We start from the raw sequence: 19130 nt of genomic DNA, 5'->3' as shown, positions 1-19130 counted from the left end.
GTGTATTCCATACACAGCCTGAAATGGAATTACAGTAGAGGTAAATAAAAGATTAGTTTCCAAGTTTCAGGACTAAATAAAGGATCAGATTCTTGGTGATTGGGAGATAAAGGAATTTGGAAGCTTGTTCATGGATGAACCCAGTCAGAAGCAGTTTGGGGCAGTAGGTGAGACCAGAAGCTCAGTTTTCCCTGAGTCTTTCAGAGGGTCTTCTCCCTTACTACCCACGCTGGTCATCTGGTTTCACTTGTGAGACAGGCTGCATGGGCTGGGGCAGCAGGGAGCAAAAGAAGACTTGGAGTGTCAGACAGGAATATTAAGCATCAGAGAGCCTCCTGTATGTCCCTCTGCAATTCAATGACCAGGTGGCAAAGCAAAAGTAGCCCTCTAGCATGGAGAGACTTGCTCTTTTCCCCTCTCTCCCCCGTACTAGAGATTGAACCCAAGAACTTCACACTGGGCTACATCCCCAGCCCTCCTTCTCCCTCTCTCCCACCTTCTTCTTCCTCTTCTTCCTCTCCTTCTTTTTCTTCTTCTTCTTTTCTTCTTCTTCTCCTCCTCCTTACCCTTCTCCTTCTTCTCACCCCTAAATTTCTTAGGCTGGGTTGAACTCTGAATTCTCCTGCCCCAGCCTCCCAGAGTGTTAGGGTTACAGGCCTGAACCACCATACCCAGCGCTTACTATTTTTAATACAAGTTTAACAGTGTCTTGCTTGCTCCTAGAGTCTAATAGATTTGATGCAGCAAGTTAGAAGCAAAAGTACAGAAGACTATGATGAAGATATAGTTAAGTATCTGAATGGGGAAGGGGCATTAGAAAAAGTGAACTCAAGAAGCCCTTGCTAGATGTGAAGGCGATCTGGCTGTGACATCTGTCACTCCATTGATCACCAGGGTTGATCTGGCTGATCAGGCTGGCCCAGTGAATGTCCCCTTCCTCCCTCACTGTTCCATGTGTGTCCCTCCTGAATCTATACACTCAGTTGAAGAGGACAACCACCCCCAATAGAAGAGGACCATTTCCTCGATCAAAGGTATATGAGTAGCTGCATTCCCCTGCTAGAACGAGCTCTCAAGAAGGTGTAGCAGTCTGTCAACCACCAGCTGGTGCTCTGAATTCTGCCCAGGAGGCCAGAGGGATATTGGGCTGTGCCCATCCATCCTGTTGTTAAAGCAAGGGAGGGCCAGGGATTTAGCTCAGTGGTTTTGCTGCCTGCTGTGCAAGCACAAGGGCCCGAGTTTGATCCCCAGTACCAAAAAAAAAAAAAAAAAAAAAGCAAGGGAGTCTATATGCCTCTGCTCATGTGGGTAAAGGTGCTATGTTTGTACTTGGTCCCATCTCATAAAGTATAAGTGTTCAGTGACATGAGAATTTAATGACTGCAGAATAGACAATTCCCCATTGGTTTGGGATGACCAAGGGATCTCTGTAGTTGAAACTGTGTTATCAGAACGTATTAGTGGTATACTAGTGATGAAGAAGAATGGACATTGTTTTATGAGAATTTACAGCACTACTGTAAGCACAGCTGATATATAACTTACGTTATCCTAATATGCTCATGAGGTTAACAGAACTTGTTGGCTATTAGAAAAAGGCCTTGGGATGAAAGGAAAGGAAAAGAATCATATTTTTGTTAAAGTTGGATTAATTTTTTAATATGAATTCAAAATTCAACTATTTCTCAATAATTCAGGAACTCAGTTTAAATGAGGAGGAGGATGACAAGAAGGATGACTGTGAAGCAAGTTAATATCATCCAAAAATGGTTTTTATCTGTTATCTCCATGCAAGACGCATTATTGCACACTAAACATGAGGACAAAACATTTCACTTTCCATCTAACATATGGATGTTCGCAAAGATCTCTATGTTTAGCAAAGTGTAAAGAAAAAAATTCCAGGGCCAGGGATTTAGCTCAGTGGTTCTGCCACCTGCCTCGCAGGCTCAAGGTCCCAAGTTCAATCCCTGGTACAAAAAAAAAGAAAGAAAGAAAGAAGGAAGGAAAGAAAGAAAGAAAGGAAGGAAGGAAGGAAGGAAGATTCCAAATATTACATTTATTTTTCACTTTTTACTTAGTTGTTTAAACAGTTGTTTAAAAGTTGACATAAACAGTCAAAATTTTCAGAATCTCTTCTCTCTCTCTCTCTCTCTCTCTCTCTCTCTCACACACACACACACACACACACACACACACACACACACACACACATAACCTCGGCCAGGAAACCCTGACTGAGCCCCAGCCAGCTGGCTCTGGGAATGAGTAACAGGGGCAACCTAGAGCCCAATAGTCCCATTTGACTCGGGATAAAAGGGGACATGCCCTGACCTGACTGCTTTCCAGGTGGGCCTCACAGGCCAGTGCACAGAAACTCAAGAGCATCCATCCACTCATCTCAGATTCAGGGACCCAAGATCTCAGGGATATTTGGCACCCAATGAGGCATGGAGAGCCAGGACTCCCTTCCCAGTGCAAAGATCCTCAGAATTCCAAAATGCTACTCATTCCAAACCGTGGAGACCCACCAGCAAGAACAGAGGCCTCCCTTTCACTTGGAGCCTCCCAACCCTGGAGCCATGTTTCCCACAGAGTGGATGCCAGACTACCTGCCCCAGAATTCCTAGAAGACCTTGCTGAAATCAAATTCCTGGGTCCCATGCCAGCCATCCTGGATCAGTTCCCTAGGGTGAAGCCCAGGAATCTGCCCAGAGGAAAGAGCTCCTCTGATCAGCCTTGTTCTCTATAAAGACTGAGAACCACTTCTCTGGAGATATATTGCACCAGAATAGAATCCATTCCACTGCTACAGACTTAAGTTTCTACTGTGCTTTAATGCAACAAAAATGTATAGGCGGCCTGCTCTGTTTTAAGGACAGAGGGCACAGCCTTGACTGGGATCCAGACCTGGCCTACAGGAAATCTACAGAGATTTCAGTCTTGCAGCAATGCCAATACAGCATATGTTAGGACAACCTTAAAGAGCAGGGCTCAGAGAGTATAAACCACTTGTCCAAAGTCGTACAGCTGCTAGATATGCCTATATCTAGGATCAACTCCCCTCGTGTCAGACCTATGCTCTTTGCATTGTCCCCACCCCTCAGTACTAAAGACAGGAGCAGTAGAGCCAGAATGGCAGAGCTAGAGGGTCCTTACAGAACAAATGGTTCCAGGAATACCCAAGAGGTTCTAATTGTCATTTCAACTCTAAGCAGTTGACAGTGATTATCTCCATGTGTGGAGAGGGCTCTGTGGCCATGTTCAGGGTCACCAACAAAGATGCTGCAACTGATTAATCATGGTCTCCAGTGGGTACAGAGCCAGAAAGTGGCTGCATATGTGCCACATATGCACATTAGGCCCATATAGGATGTATCTCTCATTTTACTGATGAGGAGGCTGAGGCTCAGAGAGCTAGAAGTTGCCCACCTCTTAGAGTTGGGACTGGACGAAAACTGAGGTCTCCTAAATTCTGGTAAAAAAAAAATGCTATGTGCTATCCAGTGCTGCTTTTCCCATGCAGCCTAGATTGTTCGATTAAGAAATGGATTACACTGTCAAGGTCAAGGACGTCCTGATGTTGGTACAAAAGGCTCTGTAGAGTCCAGAGAAGGAAGCAAAGACTGAAGTGACAAGCAGCCCCTCCTTTTTCATCCCTCCTAAACCCAGAGGTTGGGGAGAAGAAATCCACATTACTGAGCCCTCATCAGTGTCAGGCACTGCACCTAATACATTGACCCTTGCAATTACCCTGTGAGGAAGTTCCATCTTGCAGATGAAGAAACAGAGTGGAAGAGCCAATCTCACACAACCCAGGTGGCTAAAACAGGCCAATGGGTCCCTGTGGCTCCACATCCCACTGGGACTGTACAAAGGGGTTTAGAGCCTGGGATATGGGGTAAGAAAGACCTTATTTTGAGGCCCAGCTCTACTACATATTAGCTCTGAAATTTTGGCACCTGCCTTAACCGTTTCTTCATCTGTGAAGTGGGAAAATAGCAGGGCTTAGTTCAGACTGCTGTTAGGATTAAATGAAATCATATCTTGGAAGTGCTCAGCCACATCTGGCACATACTACACACTCCATAAATGGTAGCTCTTGCTACGCCCTGGCACCATACTGCCCCAGACATATCACCTGGACATCACTGACTTCTGTTGGCCAGAATGTCCCACTTGGATGAGACCCCATTCTGAGATCATCTTGCTCATTTCACTTTCCTTCAGAGGAAGTTAAGACCTAGAGCCCCATTTACTAATATGTGAAAATGCTGGAGAGGGATGTCTTCAGAGACTAGGACTCATAGGCAGACTCACCTCAGAGCAACCACCACAAGATGGCAGCCTAAGAAATAGTCACAAATCACTAGAGCTCCTCTAAGCCAGCCCTTACCCTGGGCTTTTCCAATCAGCTAGGTCTCCCCCAGTAACATTCACACCAGTGGCACTGGCCTGGCTGTGCAGGAGAACCTCTTCAGAGTAGATGCTGAGGCTGCCACTGCTTTCCTGGCCTCATTAGGGATCCTTAGAGCAGAGTGGTTGGAGTTGTAGCCTCAGAATGTGAGGCAGTCTTTCTTTCATCTACTCTTTGGTGCCCAAGAACATTGATGAGCTCCTTTTAAATGCTTCTTTGATAAGGTAGGAGAGCAGAAGGATATACTTAAATAGAAAGTGTTAGTAAAAGGGCAACAAATAAAAACTACTGTAATCTGTGATATGTGTGTAAATAAGGGACTGCTGGGGACATTGCATTGTATTTTTATGTCTTCTGATACATTTAATTCTGCAAAATATGTAGGTTCTCAAACTGGGCTCTGTTTAGCAAGATAGCAATAAAGAAAGGACAATAGTCTTTATTTTCTATTTTTGGATCCAAGGAAGTGGTGACGTGGGAAGCCTGAGAACTCACCTCCAGTGAGTTCCAGTGTGTGCCAGCATCTCCTCTGACACCAGATCTAGGAAGAAGGGCCATATCCACCCTGCATTCATTCCATAAACTGGCATTTATTATGCATTTCCTCTTGGCAGATACTGAACTAAGAGCTTTCTATGTAATACATTGATTCCATCCCACAAAACCTTATCCAAGTAACCTAGGTACTGAGGCTCAGCAATATTAAGGAACTGCCCTGAAGTTCTCAGCCAAGAAACAGTAGATCCAGGAAGCAAACCTAGTTTCTTGAGCCTAGTACTTAATTTCTTAACAACTTTGCCTCTGCCAAAAAAAAGTCCTAAGCACCCATGAAGGCCCAGACAGACAAAGTTAAAGAGTAGAAAGGCCATGGTTCGAGGGGCTTTGCATCTACTCAGAGTTGCCACCATAAGGCTGTGTGGTTTTCTTGGAAAAACACTTTAATAAAGGAGCTTCTGAAAGAAGAACTTACATCAGGAGCCCATGGCCTATGGCTTTTCCCATGGCCCATTCTGCCAGAATCCCAGACACTCCTCATTTTGACTGCTTTTTACCAGAACAGGTGATGGGAGAGGACTCAGCCATGTTCTGATGACAGAGAAGCATGATATAACCTTGACTTGACCTTGTTGGCTACCCACAGATGTTCTGGCTCAGAGGCAACACAATCTGTCACATCAGGCAGAGCCAATATCAAGAATGGGTTTGAAATCATCATTTTCCCTCTGGTGAACTGCTGTGACCAAGAGAACCACTTTCAAAGGGCAACTGATAAAAATGTTATCTTGACCCTCCTTTTAGCTAAAACCTTACACCATCGAAAAGCTTTTCTATTTATTAGCTACATTCGTGGAGAAATAGTGAGGGATTGGTTTCACAATTGATTTTCTAAATAAAAATATGGCCTGCCAACCAAGAGTGGAGTCGACCAAGGATGGGTGTGTGTGTGTGGATGTGTGTGGATGTGTGTGTGTGTGTTTGCCTGCCCTGTTGTGTGGCTGGGTCTCATCTCAGAGTACATGGTTCCTTCCAATCTTCTTGTTCAGCCTCCATAGATAAGACTTCTATGGAACATATGGAAGCCCCCAGACTTCATGGAATATATAGTCACCTGAGTACATCATCTGATTTCAGCTTGGAAAGCAACAGCCTAAATAGAGCAATCATTATATCCTCAGCCCTCAAAATGAATAAAAAAATATAAAATAAAGTATTCACTCTTGTATTCAATAGGTAAGATGCTGAGAATACACACACACACACACACACACACACACACACACACACACAAAAACAGCCCCTGACCTTACACAGAGTATAAATTAGCAGGGGGAGGGGGGAGGCATACATCAAATTATTGTGTGGGCAAGAATAAAACCAAATATAAAAATAAATTACAAAAAAATGATGGTAGCTTAGCTAGAGTGGTGGCAATGTAGACGGAGAAAAGAAAATAGGATGGGCAAGACCTTCAAAGGTACAGAGAGCTTTAGGCAAGGGACCTGGGCAGTGATCGTGAAGAAAGAGCCAAGCATGATTCCTGGGGCTCTTTGCCAGAAGGACCAGATTGGGTTTGAAGTGGTTCACGAGTCTAATCTTGAGCATGTGAACTGTGGGTGCCTTGGTATCCTCCAAGTGGAGATATTGAGTCATTGTATAAATGGGTTGGGGGCTCCAAGAAGCCAACTGGATTCGAAATAGAAACTTGGGTGTTGGGTGGTAATGGAAGCCTTGGGCATGATGAAGCTGACTGAGTAGAGAGGATGGATTGAGAAGAAAATCCAGGGAAGAACCAGGTCTTGAGGAATGTCACCAATGAGCTACCCTTGATGTCTCCCCAAGAACTAAAGATTCTAATCATTTTAGTGGTGTGAGCCCAGTTCTGCCACTTAGCTTTGTGCACCCTGAATCCAAGCACTTTGTCTATATGAGCCTCGGTGTCCCACACATTCTTTGTCAGTCTTTGATCTCTCTCATTTTGCTACTTTCTTATTCATGCATAATCTTTGCTTCAAAACAACCTCTACTCCCACCCCATTCCACAAACCCCTTTGCAAAAGATAACAGAGCTCCAGAACCAGCTGATTCCCTTCTGAAGGTTCTTCAGGACTTAGGGGCTGGGGATTTAGCTCAGTGGCACTGTGCCTGCCTTGCAAGCACAAGGTCCTGAGTTTGATCCCCAATACCGAAAAAAAAAATATCGATGGAGGATCTTCAAGCCTAGATGCTCTTTGGAATCACCAGGGAGTATAACAAGATACTGATGTCCCAGCCTCTCCAAGAAATGCTGATATATTGGATCTGGGTGGCCAGTGTGGTATACATTTCTCAAAGCTCCTCCAGGACTGCTCATGGGCAGCCACAGGTGAGAGTCACTCATTTACAACCAGGAAAGCTGGGATCACCAAGACCGGCCATATCATTCCCTAGCATTGTACATGACACTATGACAGAAAGGACTTCAATACTGCAATTCACAACTCTATGTGGGCTCTTCCCAGGAAAATATCTGTGTTTCAAGACTTCAACCATCTTTGACTTAAGAGGTAGGAACTCATTGCCTCAGAATTGGAGATCTCTTAGGGTCTAGAGCCCAAACTTTGGCATCAGACAGCTTTAGTCTCAGGTCTTCCTCTTATAGGGCCTAGGATTTGCCCAATCACTGAAGCTTTCCAAGCTTCATTTTTCTTCTCTGTGGCCCACAGCTTGAGATTGTCATAAGAGGGACTTGGTATAATCTTCACATATGAAGTATGATTAAAATATATGGTGAAACTAATTTTTTTAAAAATACTACAGTAAAAGATGCATTGCCACTAATCCCCCTCTGAATACTCAGAATACTCCTCCTCCCTTCCAACACATTTATTCCACCTTTCTTGCCACTTTCTGAAGGAGTTCTGGAAGTCCTTTTTGATGAGTGTCTTTAGGAGATGTGATCAAAATTATAATGAATGCATCTGCCTAGTGCCATCCAATGGAAAGGCTTGTAAAAATATTACAGTGTGTCCTCATCTACCTTCACCAGGTCTGGCACTGTACAACTTCTGGCTCTTCCCCAAAGTCAAAATGAAGGCAAACATTTTGAATCAATTCAGGAAATTGAGGCAGCCATGGCAGCACAACCAAAGACACTTACAAAGAGAACTTCCAGCTGGGCATGTTGGTGCATGCCTATAATTCTAGCATTTTGGAGGCTGAGACAGAAGGATTGCTGCAAGTTTGAGGCCAGCCTGGGCTACACAGCGAGTTCAAGGACAGCCTGAGCTACAAAGTGTGACCTTGTCTCAAAAACATAAAAAGTGAACTTCCAGAACTGCTTCAGAAAGTGGTAAGAATGATGGGATAAATGTATTTGAATCAAGGGAGAGTATTTTGAGAGAGATTAATGGGACTATGTCTTTTACTGTAATTTTTAAATTTAAATATTCATTGTATTTTTCAATCACACCTTGTATGATACCGTTCACAGAAAGCTCTTAATAAATTGTTTATGAGTGTAAGTTTAGCAGTAGCAGAGTCCCATAGACACCCTCTTTCTTCTTCTTCCCTTTATTCTCTGCATACCCTCTTGACTCCCTGAAATGGTGAACAAGAAGGTGCACAGGACACGTTCAACATTAAAATAACGATAATTACCACTCATTGAACGCTCTATGTCAGGGTCTTTGCTCACATTCTATTTTAGTGTAGACACTCACACCAATGGCATCAAGCAGTAATTGTGAGCCCCTCTTCATGTGGTTCCAGAATTTTAGACAATAGACATGTTCACTATGACACAAAAGACAGAGGCAACCCAGATCTGTCTCACTCTACAAATAAAATTTTTCTCCTCTCGTATTAGCTTTTTGACCCCCTTGTACAGTCAGATTATTTTGAAATCAGAATCTTAGATTAAGTCCAGGAGGAAGATGTTAAACTGTGCTTTGCGGGACCTTAGAGATCACAGGATACCCTAACATGCTTTGGGAAGGAAACATGTAGGCTAGGCTCTGAGACCACAAATCCTCACTCCAGCCAATGCATCACCACTTCCACCTATTAGGAAATAACCAATTTTAGAGATGAGAACATTTCTAGTTAGCTGAGGGCTTTGCCCTCCTCGCCTCCCAGAATGCAATAGACACATGACTTTTCCACCCCAGAGCTCATTCTGATTTACCAAGCCACCTTTTTTGCTAGCACAGTGGCCCTTCCTCTGCCCGGTGGGCTACCCTTAGGGCACAGAAAAGGGGAACACAAACCCCCACAGGCCAGGAGGGCTCCCTGCCCTGTGTGTACTCAATCCTCAGGGTCATTCTTATCAACCCCACCGGCTGTGGTGTCAGAAAGTGCAGGCTTGCACTGAGAACAGGGTCACTTGGAGCCGCCTGTTTATTTTCCTTCCTGGACACATTGGTGACTTGGTGTTTGAAAAGCTCCAACAAGGCTGGCCTGAGAGTCCACAAGAGAATGGACAGTCACCTCGAGGAGGCCTGCTGGTGATTTGGAATGTCCCTTTGGAAGGCTTTTTTAATAAACTTTGTTTGTATCTGTCTTGATGAGGAACACATTTGCCTGGGACCTTGCAGGGATGTTTAGTTTTGAGGCTTCCCTTTCTTGGCCTTAGAAGTTCTTGGTGGCAGTGGCTGCCTGCAGGCCCTTGGGAATCCCCTGTGGAGGGCTGACCTACCTCTAGCTTTGTCCCAGTAACTTTAGTCCAGCTACACTCCCAGCCCCCAGTGTCCCTGATAAACTCCAGAGCAGAAAGTCCAGGGTCAGAAGGTTTGAAAGTTCAACAGGAAAAGAGGTCCCATTACCTTTCTAAGAAGCTTCCAGGCCCAGCACTGGAATTTTTTTTTTTCAATCTTTCCAGCAATGTCTGACTCCTGTCCCTTTTAGTCCTGCCCTTCTTCAAACTATAACAATTGTAAGAATTACTTTTAGGATGTTACACACACACACAGCAAGTTCTGGCCAAGAGCCCCCATTATAAAGAGGAAAACATATAGTGCTCCTTCCACTGGTGGGAGCAAACAAAGACTAGCCGCACTCTCAAACTGCCTATGTGTGGTAAGTGCCCCCAAAACTCTGTTGCTCTTCACAAAAATGTCCTATTTGGCAAACAGAAAAACAAAAAACAAAAACATTCAGCCCCCAGGGCTTGGTGGTCTGGGATGTGAGCACACTGACCAACCATACTCTGAGAAATGCTGGCAACACCTCCTCTGCTGACACTTATTTCCAGCTGGCTGCACAGTATACAAAGCAGAAAATGACATGAATAAAAGAGCTCAGTGGGTCACGGAAGGGGAAGGGAAGAGGCAGTGGGGGCAGAGCTGCCGCCATTTTTATTCAAGATGACTTCCATGTGGTTCAGTCATATTGATTGCACACCTTGACTGATCCACGTGGCAAAAATAATGACCACATGCAAAGGGTGGCAAGAAGGAAATTCTGACAAGAGCCACACTCTGTTAGTCTAATTAAGACCAAAATCTGGGACTTCAAGTTACACTACAGAGCTACAGTAGTAAAAACAGCATGGTACTGGCACAAAAACAGACATGTTGACCAATGGAATAGAATAGAAGATGCAAAAACAAACCCAAGTACCTTGTTATCTTATTTTCAACAAAAGGGCCAATAACATATGCTGGAGAAAAGAAACCCTCTTTAACAAATGGTGCTTGGAAAACTGGTTATCTGAGTGCAGAAGAATAAATCTTGATCTACATCTCTCACTCTGTACTAAAATCAAATCAAAATAGATCAAATATATATATACACACACACACACATACACACACACACACGCACACACAGAGAGAGAAACATTGAATCTGATGGAAATAAAAACTGGTAAAACTCTTGGAGACATAAGCAAGGACTTCCTGAACCAAATCCCAATTGCACAAAATGTAATACCAATAAACAACAAATGGCATTATATCAAATTTTAAAAGTCCTGCACAGCAAAGATACAACTAACAGAATGAGGAAACAACCTACAGAATGGGAAAAGAAATTTGCCAGCTACTTCTCAGACAAAGGACTAATATCTAGAATATATAAAGAATTCAAAAAATTAGACCCCCAAAAATAAAAGACCCAATCAAAAATGGGCAATTGAAATGAAAAGACATTTCTCAAAACAAGCACAATGGCCAATAAATTCATGAAAAAATGTTCAGCATCTTTGGCCATTAGAGAAATGCAAATCAAACAATACTGAGATTCCACTTTATTCCAGTAAGAATGACTATTAGCAAGGAGTCAAGCCAGGAGTGGTGGCACATACCTGTAATCCCAGAACTTGGGAGGCTGAGGCAGGAGCATCACCTCAAGTTCAAGGCCAGTCTTGGCTACACAGTGAGTTCAAGACCAGCCTGCTCTACAAAGTGAGACCTTCTCTCTAAAAAACAAAAACAGGACCAGGGATTTAGTTCAATGGTTCTGCTGCCTGTCTCGAATGTGGAAGGTCCCGAGTTCAATCTCTGGTACCAAAAAAAAAACCAAACAAACAAACAAAACAAAATAAGTCAAAAAACAACAAATGTTGGTGTGGGGAAACAGGAACTCTTCTACATTATTGATGGGAATGTAAACTAGTAGAAACTACTCTGGAAATTCCTCAAAAAACTAAAAATAGAACTTTCATTTGATCAGCTATACCTCTTCTAGTTATTTTTCCAAAAGAACTAAATTCATCATAATAGTGATACATGCATTCCTAAGTACAACTCACAATGGCTAAATCTTGGAAATGGTCTATATATCCTTCAACAGATGAATGGATAAAGAAAAAGTGCTAGATACACTGGAGTATCTACTCTGCCGTGAAAAAGATAAATTTTAGTCATTTGTAGAAAAATGGGTGGGTCTTGAGACCATAATACTAAGTGAAATAAGTCAGTCACAGAAGGTTAAATATCACATGATTTCTCTAATATGAGAAACCCAAAACATAAATAACTTAAAAAGTAAAATAAAAGACCCACATTAATAAACAGGGAGGTAGACTCTGTAGAGATGGGAAGGGGATCTGGGGAGGGAAAGAGGGGGAGGCAGAGGGAAGGAGGAGTAAAAATTATCACAATGTGATATGTATATATATCAATCTCCCAAAGTGAATGTAATCACTATGTGTGGCAAACATATACAGTAAAACCTTAGTTTATGAGCAGAATTCATTCTGGAAACATGCTTGTAATCCAAAGCACTTCTATATCAAAGCAAATTTCTCTGTAAGAGATAATGGAGCACTGGGGAGGCTGAGGCAGGAGAATCACCACGAGTTCAAGGCCAGCCTGGACTACATAGTGAGACACTGTTTCAAAAAAACAAAAATTAAATTAAAAACAGAAATAATGGAAACTCAGATTATTTGTCCACAACTCAAAAATATTCATATAAAAATGATTACAATACTATAATACAAAATAACAAAAAATATAAAATATAAAGAAAAATAAACAAATTAACTGCACTTACCTTTGAAAATCTTCATAGCTGGTATGAGGGAAATAAGAGAGAGGAGGGTTATTGTATAGAACAACTTTCACTATCACTAACAGAATCACTGCTATCTATGGGCTCAATGAAATCTTTTTCTTGTACAAAGAACAAAGAACTTTCCCAATTACACTTTCTTTTGCCTCCTGTTGAAGGTTTCATGGAAATGTGACATTGCATTGTCATTAAACAGATTCATTACTCACACTGCTACAACCTTATTTGGGTGGCCCTTTTTCAAAACTATGTACTGTTTCCCATATTTTACACATTTCCCTAATCTCATTTGAAGTGAGAGATTCCTCTGCCTTTTTCTCCTCCTCATCTGCAGATGAGATCTCCTCCAGAACCTCTTGCTGTTGGGAGACAATCACCCACAATCCTGCAGCAAGAGAGAGAGAAGCACCATTGGCTCAGTTGTGATCGTGTGATGTTCAGTGATGTACTATGTGTATTACAAGACATCACTCCTTTATCAAGTTAAAATTTATTAGAAATCTTTGCTCATCTTGTGGAACACTCAAAGAACAAATTACTCATGAGCCAAGTGTGTTAGTTACTTTTCTCTCAATTGCTGAGTTAAAATCCTCAACACCCAAAATTAAAGGAGGAAAGGTTTATTTAGTTCACAGTTCATAGCGGTTTCAGTCCATAATTGGCTGGCACCAAGGCAGAGATGACAAACAGGTATCACAGAGGAGAAACAACATGGTGCACACAAAGTAACAAAAGCAACAAGGAACCTTAATAGCATCTTCCTGCCCCTTTTGTCTTATTCAGACTACTTAGGGTGGGTAGCACTCACACCCTTAATCCTAGTGCTCTCCGGCATAGCATTAAATCATGAATCACACACTCTCAGCTACTTCAGAAATAGTCCTACTTCATTCACATGAGGCTTTGGGGACACATCTTAACACAAGCCGTAATACAAAGTTTTACTGTACTAATAAAAAAAATTTTAAAGACCAAAATCTGGGAACTTCTAGGGTCATGATGTTATCTGGGGAACAGGGCTTGCCTTTTTGGTCTCTGTAATCCATACCTGCTCTAATCCTCTTTGGCTGTGTGGCCTTAGACAAGTCACTTAGCCTCTTTGCTTCATTTTTCTATTCTATTTAATGGGGTTATTAACACCTTCCTTTGAAGGATTGTTTAGGGTTGAAATTACATATGATATATATTTATATAAATGCATAGAAAAATCTGGAAGGTTAAACACCAAAGTTAAGGAAGAAAAGAGAGTAAGAAGGGGATGGAATAAAGAAGAGGGGACTAGGGGTGCCCACTTTCACCAGGCAGAGAAGAATGGCAGAATAGCAGGAGAGAGAAAGAAGAGTATGTAAGTTACATGGTGCTTAGCACATTGTACACAGTAAATGCTTGATAAATTGCAACTATTGCTTTTTTTCTAAACATCTTCGGTACCTTTGGATATGGTAAAGCGTCAGGCACCATCAAAGGTCCCTTGTAGAAGTCCTTTATGATTCTGACAGGGAACCAAGCAAAGTGTGTTGTTCAAGGATCCCTAATCCCTTCTTTATTTTGATTCAGAAACACCAAAAGGAGAGGAAGCTGGATATATGGACACTCAGTGGGTCACTTTCATGTTATGAAATTGGAGAGAGAGAGAGGTTCCCTCCTGGCCAGCAGACCTGTGGCCTCCCTTCCGGCTCTGCAGGAGCCTTGCTCAGGCCAGGCGGTAGGCAGCCCACAGCGCCTCTCTCCTGATGCCATCCTGGAGGGCTGGTCAGATATGCAGTACAAAAACACAGCAGCAGCAGCCCATTTCATAACATCACGTGTCCAAATAAATGGAGCTGTTGACTCAGGCTGATTAAATGAGGGGCCTTTCCTAAAAAGCAATCTGTGTGAGGCTAAGAAAAACAGGATTCTCGGTGGAATTAGGCCCCTAATCCCCGGCTTCCCCAGCACAGCCGTGGCCTGGAGGAGCTGGGGGTGGGGGGCTTCCAGAGATGCCCTGTCAGGAGCTGGCCAGAGGCTGCATTCCTCCCAGCCACCTTCCTGAAGCATGGTTCATCCCTCCCAGGCAGGAAGACGGGGGCCTCAAGGTCTCAGTGGGGCCACGAACCCAGAGCCATGGGCAGCAGGAGTTGGTGAGAGAGCCCCAAACTCCCCTCATCACCCCAGATGAGCTTGTTTGGTCCCCAAAAGTTATGAACTACTGAAACCTGTAATCAACCCAGCCTACCTTCCAGGTAGAAATTGATTAAAGGCAGAGCTGGATTTATAAGAACACACACACACTGCAAGCATACAAAAGAAAGGTCAGGAAAAATAGGAGGAGTATGCTACAAGGCACTTGCAGAGGGGCCAGCTACCTACCCTGCATTCACTTTGCTTATGTGGGCACCTTAGGGCAGGACCTTGGTCATGTCACCTCTCTGCCAGAGGGAGTCCAGATCCAGTGCTTACTCTGGCTTCACCAATGGTAGAGACAAGCAGAGAAGTCAAGAGCATAAGCTCCAGAGTGAGACCGAGTAGAGGATGGGTGTCTCCTCCAGGGAGGCCATTCAGTCTCTTTGAGTCCATAGTTACCTGATCTTTAAAAGGGAACTTCTGCAGTTACTCCAAGGTTGAAATCAGGAAAGATGTGTGAAGGATGCAACCCCCCTAGCTCAGCCCACAATAAATGCTTCATCAGGGGTCTACACTGCTCATGGTGCCTGTGGGGCTGGCAGAGAGTCCCTAGGGTTTGTGAGCCCTATTTTAACATGGGAAGCTCATAAGCTGAGGATATGAGACTGCCTTTAGAAAGGGGCCCTGGTACCATCAACTAAGAAAGAGGGCAACTGGAGCAGGCATGGTGGGCTGCTAGGAGGAGCTACAGTTCCCAGGGACAATGAAGGGTTAGGCAGGATCTGGATAAGTAGAGAATGGAGGATGACATTCAGGAAGGGGAAACAGCAACAGCAAAGGTGGGTAGCCAGAAAAAAGCAGCAATAGCAGAAAATCCACAGACAGGACAGCTGGAGAGGAGCTTAGCATGTTGGGGAACACGGGTAGAACACTGGTAGATCAGACAGCTGCTCAAGTCACTGAATGGACCAAACCTGTGGAGGTAGTGGGGCCCAAGCAGGAAGTTCTGCATCAATCTCACCTCTCTCTCCGTGCCCACCTTGCACAGTCAGCTGGGTCCTGCCTCCTTGCCTTTGCCTGTGCAGTCTTACCACCAACAGTGCCTCCTAAGGCCCATCCTTTCATCTGCCCCCCCAAACACCCACAAGTCATTTACCTTTCCCTAGAGTCCTTCTGTGAGGGGAAAGCATGTGCTTTAGAGCCAGATTGGGTTTAAATAAGTCATTAGCTGCTATGTAGCCCATAGATATACTCATATTTGCACACCTGTAAAATAGGAAAATAACTATCTCCATGGATACAATAAGAATGAAATTCAATAAGGTTTATCAAGAATCACATAGCAGGTTCTCAGTAAACATCTGTGGCATGAGTCCACTGTGTTATGAATGGATTCAAACCCATGTAATCTCCAAACTTCCCTCTACTCTGCTCAGAAGGTCTATCCTATGAAGCCCTGATCACCCCTTTCTTCCCCTCTTGCTATCATAGCCTCCCCACTGGCCTGCCCTCCCTTTTCTCAGCCAGACCAAATCTCTCACAGAGGCCCACTCAAGGCCCAGTGCAGCACTCTTAGGCCTGCTGTCACATGGCTCTTAATGGTGAACCCAGCATTGCAGGCCACTATCTCAGACAGCATGCCAGGCCTTCCACTCCTGTGGGACAGAGAGCACTCCACCATCCCCTGTACATCCAGAGCACCCAGAATAACCTGGGCATGTGCAGCATACTGGAAAGGGGCCATTCCTCAAACACCTTCAAGGGCCAGGCAGGTAATGTAAGTGAGGGATAAAAGCTTGCTGAGATATAACAGGGCATGGCGGGGTCTGAGCAAGTGGGAAAGCCTTGCAGTATATTGATTGGTTGTTTGAGTGGCACAAAGAAGACGCTCTGTAGAGAGAGAAGCCCTCTAGGTAACTAGAGTCAGCTGGATTCCCCTTCCTCCACAGGGTCCCTGTACAAACAGGCCATCCAACCCCATCCAGACAGCTCACAAGATACGATGAAGATCAAATGAGTCAGCAATTATGAGAGCACTCTGAAAGGCTAAGGCTCCATGGAGACCTGAGGGACCATGTTCAGAAGTTCTAACATTTTCCCCAAACAAGGCCCCAAATCTCAGATGATCAGGAACAGGTGGATGGTTAAGGGAGCTTAAAAGGCCCCTGCCGCCCTGCTGGGAGCTGCCTCCTATCTCCTTGGGATCTCCAGCAGCCCTGACTCCATAAGGGAGTGGTAATTGGGTCCCTCTGGAAAACAGCAGAGGCAGCTTAGGGCAGCTGGAGGCAATAGAAACCCTATCCCCCTCCAGAGCCCTGACATTCTCATCAGTTCCTTCCCGCCTGCCAGTGGCATGCAGCTTCCTAAGACCACCTGGCTTCCCTGTCCTTCCTGTTCCCATGGCTTCTACAGCTTCCCTCTTCTGCCTTGGCAGAGCCCAGTGGCTGGAGGTGCCCCCACCTGTCTTTCCTCCAAGGTCTTGGTAGCAGCTGCCAAATGGCACAATGACCTCCTCAACACCCAGCTGCAGCATGACCCTTACCTCCTAGAGCAGTAAGACACTGAACCCCCACCTATGGCCCAGTCTGACCCCAGACAGTGAGGCCAGCTGTCGTCGGTCACCAGGACCACAAGCTGCCCATGATCAAGTGTGTTCACTGGCTTTACATCAAAGATGTTTCCGCGATAGTTGCCAGGGCTCAGGCACCTGCTCTTTGCCCAGCACTTTCCAAAGCATTCTCAACAGCTCCAGGAGACAGTGTTATTACACCATTTTTCAGATGGAGAAATTACAGCTCAGAATTAGATGAGTCAAATTTAAAGACCCAATGAAAAAATGGGCATTTTGGGCCAGGGATTTAGCTCAGTGGTGCTGCGCCTGCCTTCAAGTGCAAGGTCCTGAGTTCGATCCCTGGTACCAAAAAAAAAAAAAAGAAAAAAAAAAGGGCATCTGAAATGAATAGATGCTTGTCAGATGAAGAGATACAACTGGCCAATATATACATGGAAAAATGTTCAACATTGCTGTCAATTGAGAAATGTAAATTAAAACAACATTAAGATTCTATCTCACATCAGAAAGAATGGCTGTCATCAAGAAATCAACCAATAACAAATGCTGGTGAGACTGTGGGAAGAAAGGAACCCCTCTCTGTTGTTGGTGGGAGTGTAAATTGGTACAACCACTATGGAAATCGGTATGGAGATTCCCTGAAAACACTAAAAATAGAAATCTCATTTGACCTAGCTATTCCCCTTTGGGGTATCTTCCCAAAAGAGTTAAAAACATCATACCACAGTGATGTATGTGTACCCATGCTTAATGCAGCACAAGTCATAATCACTAAATCTTGGAAAAAGCCCATATGCCTATCAATATATGAATGGATAAAGAAAATACGGTATTTATACACAATGAAGTAGTATTCTGCTTTTAAGAAAGATAAACTTGCAGCATTTGTTGAAAAATAGATGAACCTTGAGAACCATAATGTTAAGTGAAGTAAATCAGAGATACATGGGCTTGATTGAACATCACATGGTTTCCCATAATCAAAAAGTTAATAGTAGAAAAGAGAAAGAGAAAAAAAGTTATTGTATTCTAGGTATGTTTCTACTGTTGCTTCTAGTTTCACTCCAATATGGTAAGAGAGTTCACTTTACAAGATTTCCATTTCTTTGGATATGTTAAGGTCTTCATTGTTGCTATGAGCATGGTCTATTTATATATATATTATATATATATATATATTCCCAGAAAATTTTGAGGTTAAAAAACTGTTTTTTACATATTGACTTTATATCAATATATCTTGGCAAATGTTATTACTTATTATTTATTAAATCACTTGGTTTTCTTATGTTGACATTCATATAATCTAATAGAAATTTTTTCCTTTTCAATGTTTTAACTATTGCTTCTTTTTCTTTATTTTGTTGATCAGAATGTTCAGAAAAATGTTGAGTAGTACTTATAGTACTTTCCACCTTATTTCTGAATTTTTGATGTTATACCTTTCAGTATCTTTCTTGCTAAAAATTTTGTTAAAAGTGGTATCTGTTTGTAGCTTGCAAAGCTCTGTATCTTAAAAATTACCAATAGGGCTAGGGATTTAGCTCAGTGGTGCCTCACCTGCCCCTCAAGGGCAAGGTCCTGAGTTCGATCCCTGGTACCGGAAAAAGAAAAAAAAAACTCTCTCAAAAAAGAATTAGATAGCCAAGACACACAAATAGAATTCACTCTCAGAGACTAAGGTAGAAGTATGGAAAGTTCAAGGCCAGCCTGGGCAATTTAATGAGACCTTGTCTCGAAACAACAAAAAGGACTGATGATGTAGCTCAGGGGTAGAGTACTTGCCTAGCATGTGCAAGGACCTGATTTTAATACCAACTGCAAAAGAAAAGAAAAAAAACCAACCTAAGTGCTTAACAAGAGAATTTTACAGATGTGGGGAAAAAAAGAATTTATTCCCACTTTTAACTACTTATGACAGCTTGTGCTATCAACTACCCAAAATGTTCACAAACATTTCCCAGACACCTACTAAGTGCCTGTCTTTGTTAGAATACAAATAATGGTGATAAAACAGATACAATCTCTGCATGCCACTTACAGGGA

General features: G+C 43.3%; 1 pseudogene; it reads left to right on the top strand.

Moving 5' to 3' along the window:
- The window catches only part of LOC106009140 (large ribosomal subunit protein uL18 pseudogene), a 28139-nt pseudogene extending 11070 nt beyond the window's left edge, over positions 1 to 17069 (top strand).
- The last annotated feature ends 2061 nt before the right edge of the window (positions 17070 to 19130 follow it).

This window comes from Heterocephalus glaber, unplaced genomic scaffold (genome assembly GCF_053883595.1).
Source record: "Heterocephalus glaber isolate CG9 unplaced genomic scaffold, H.glaber_assembly_v1.0 deba00001504, whole genome shotgun sequence".
Lineage (NCBI taxonomy): Eukaryota > Metazoa > Chordata > Mammalia > Rodentia > Bathyergidae > Heterocephalus > Heterocephalus glaber.
This window is presented reverse-complemented; position numbering and strand designations above follow the sequence as displayed.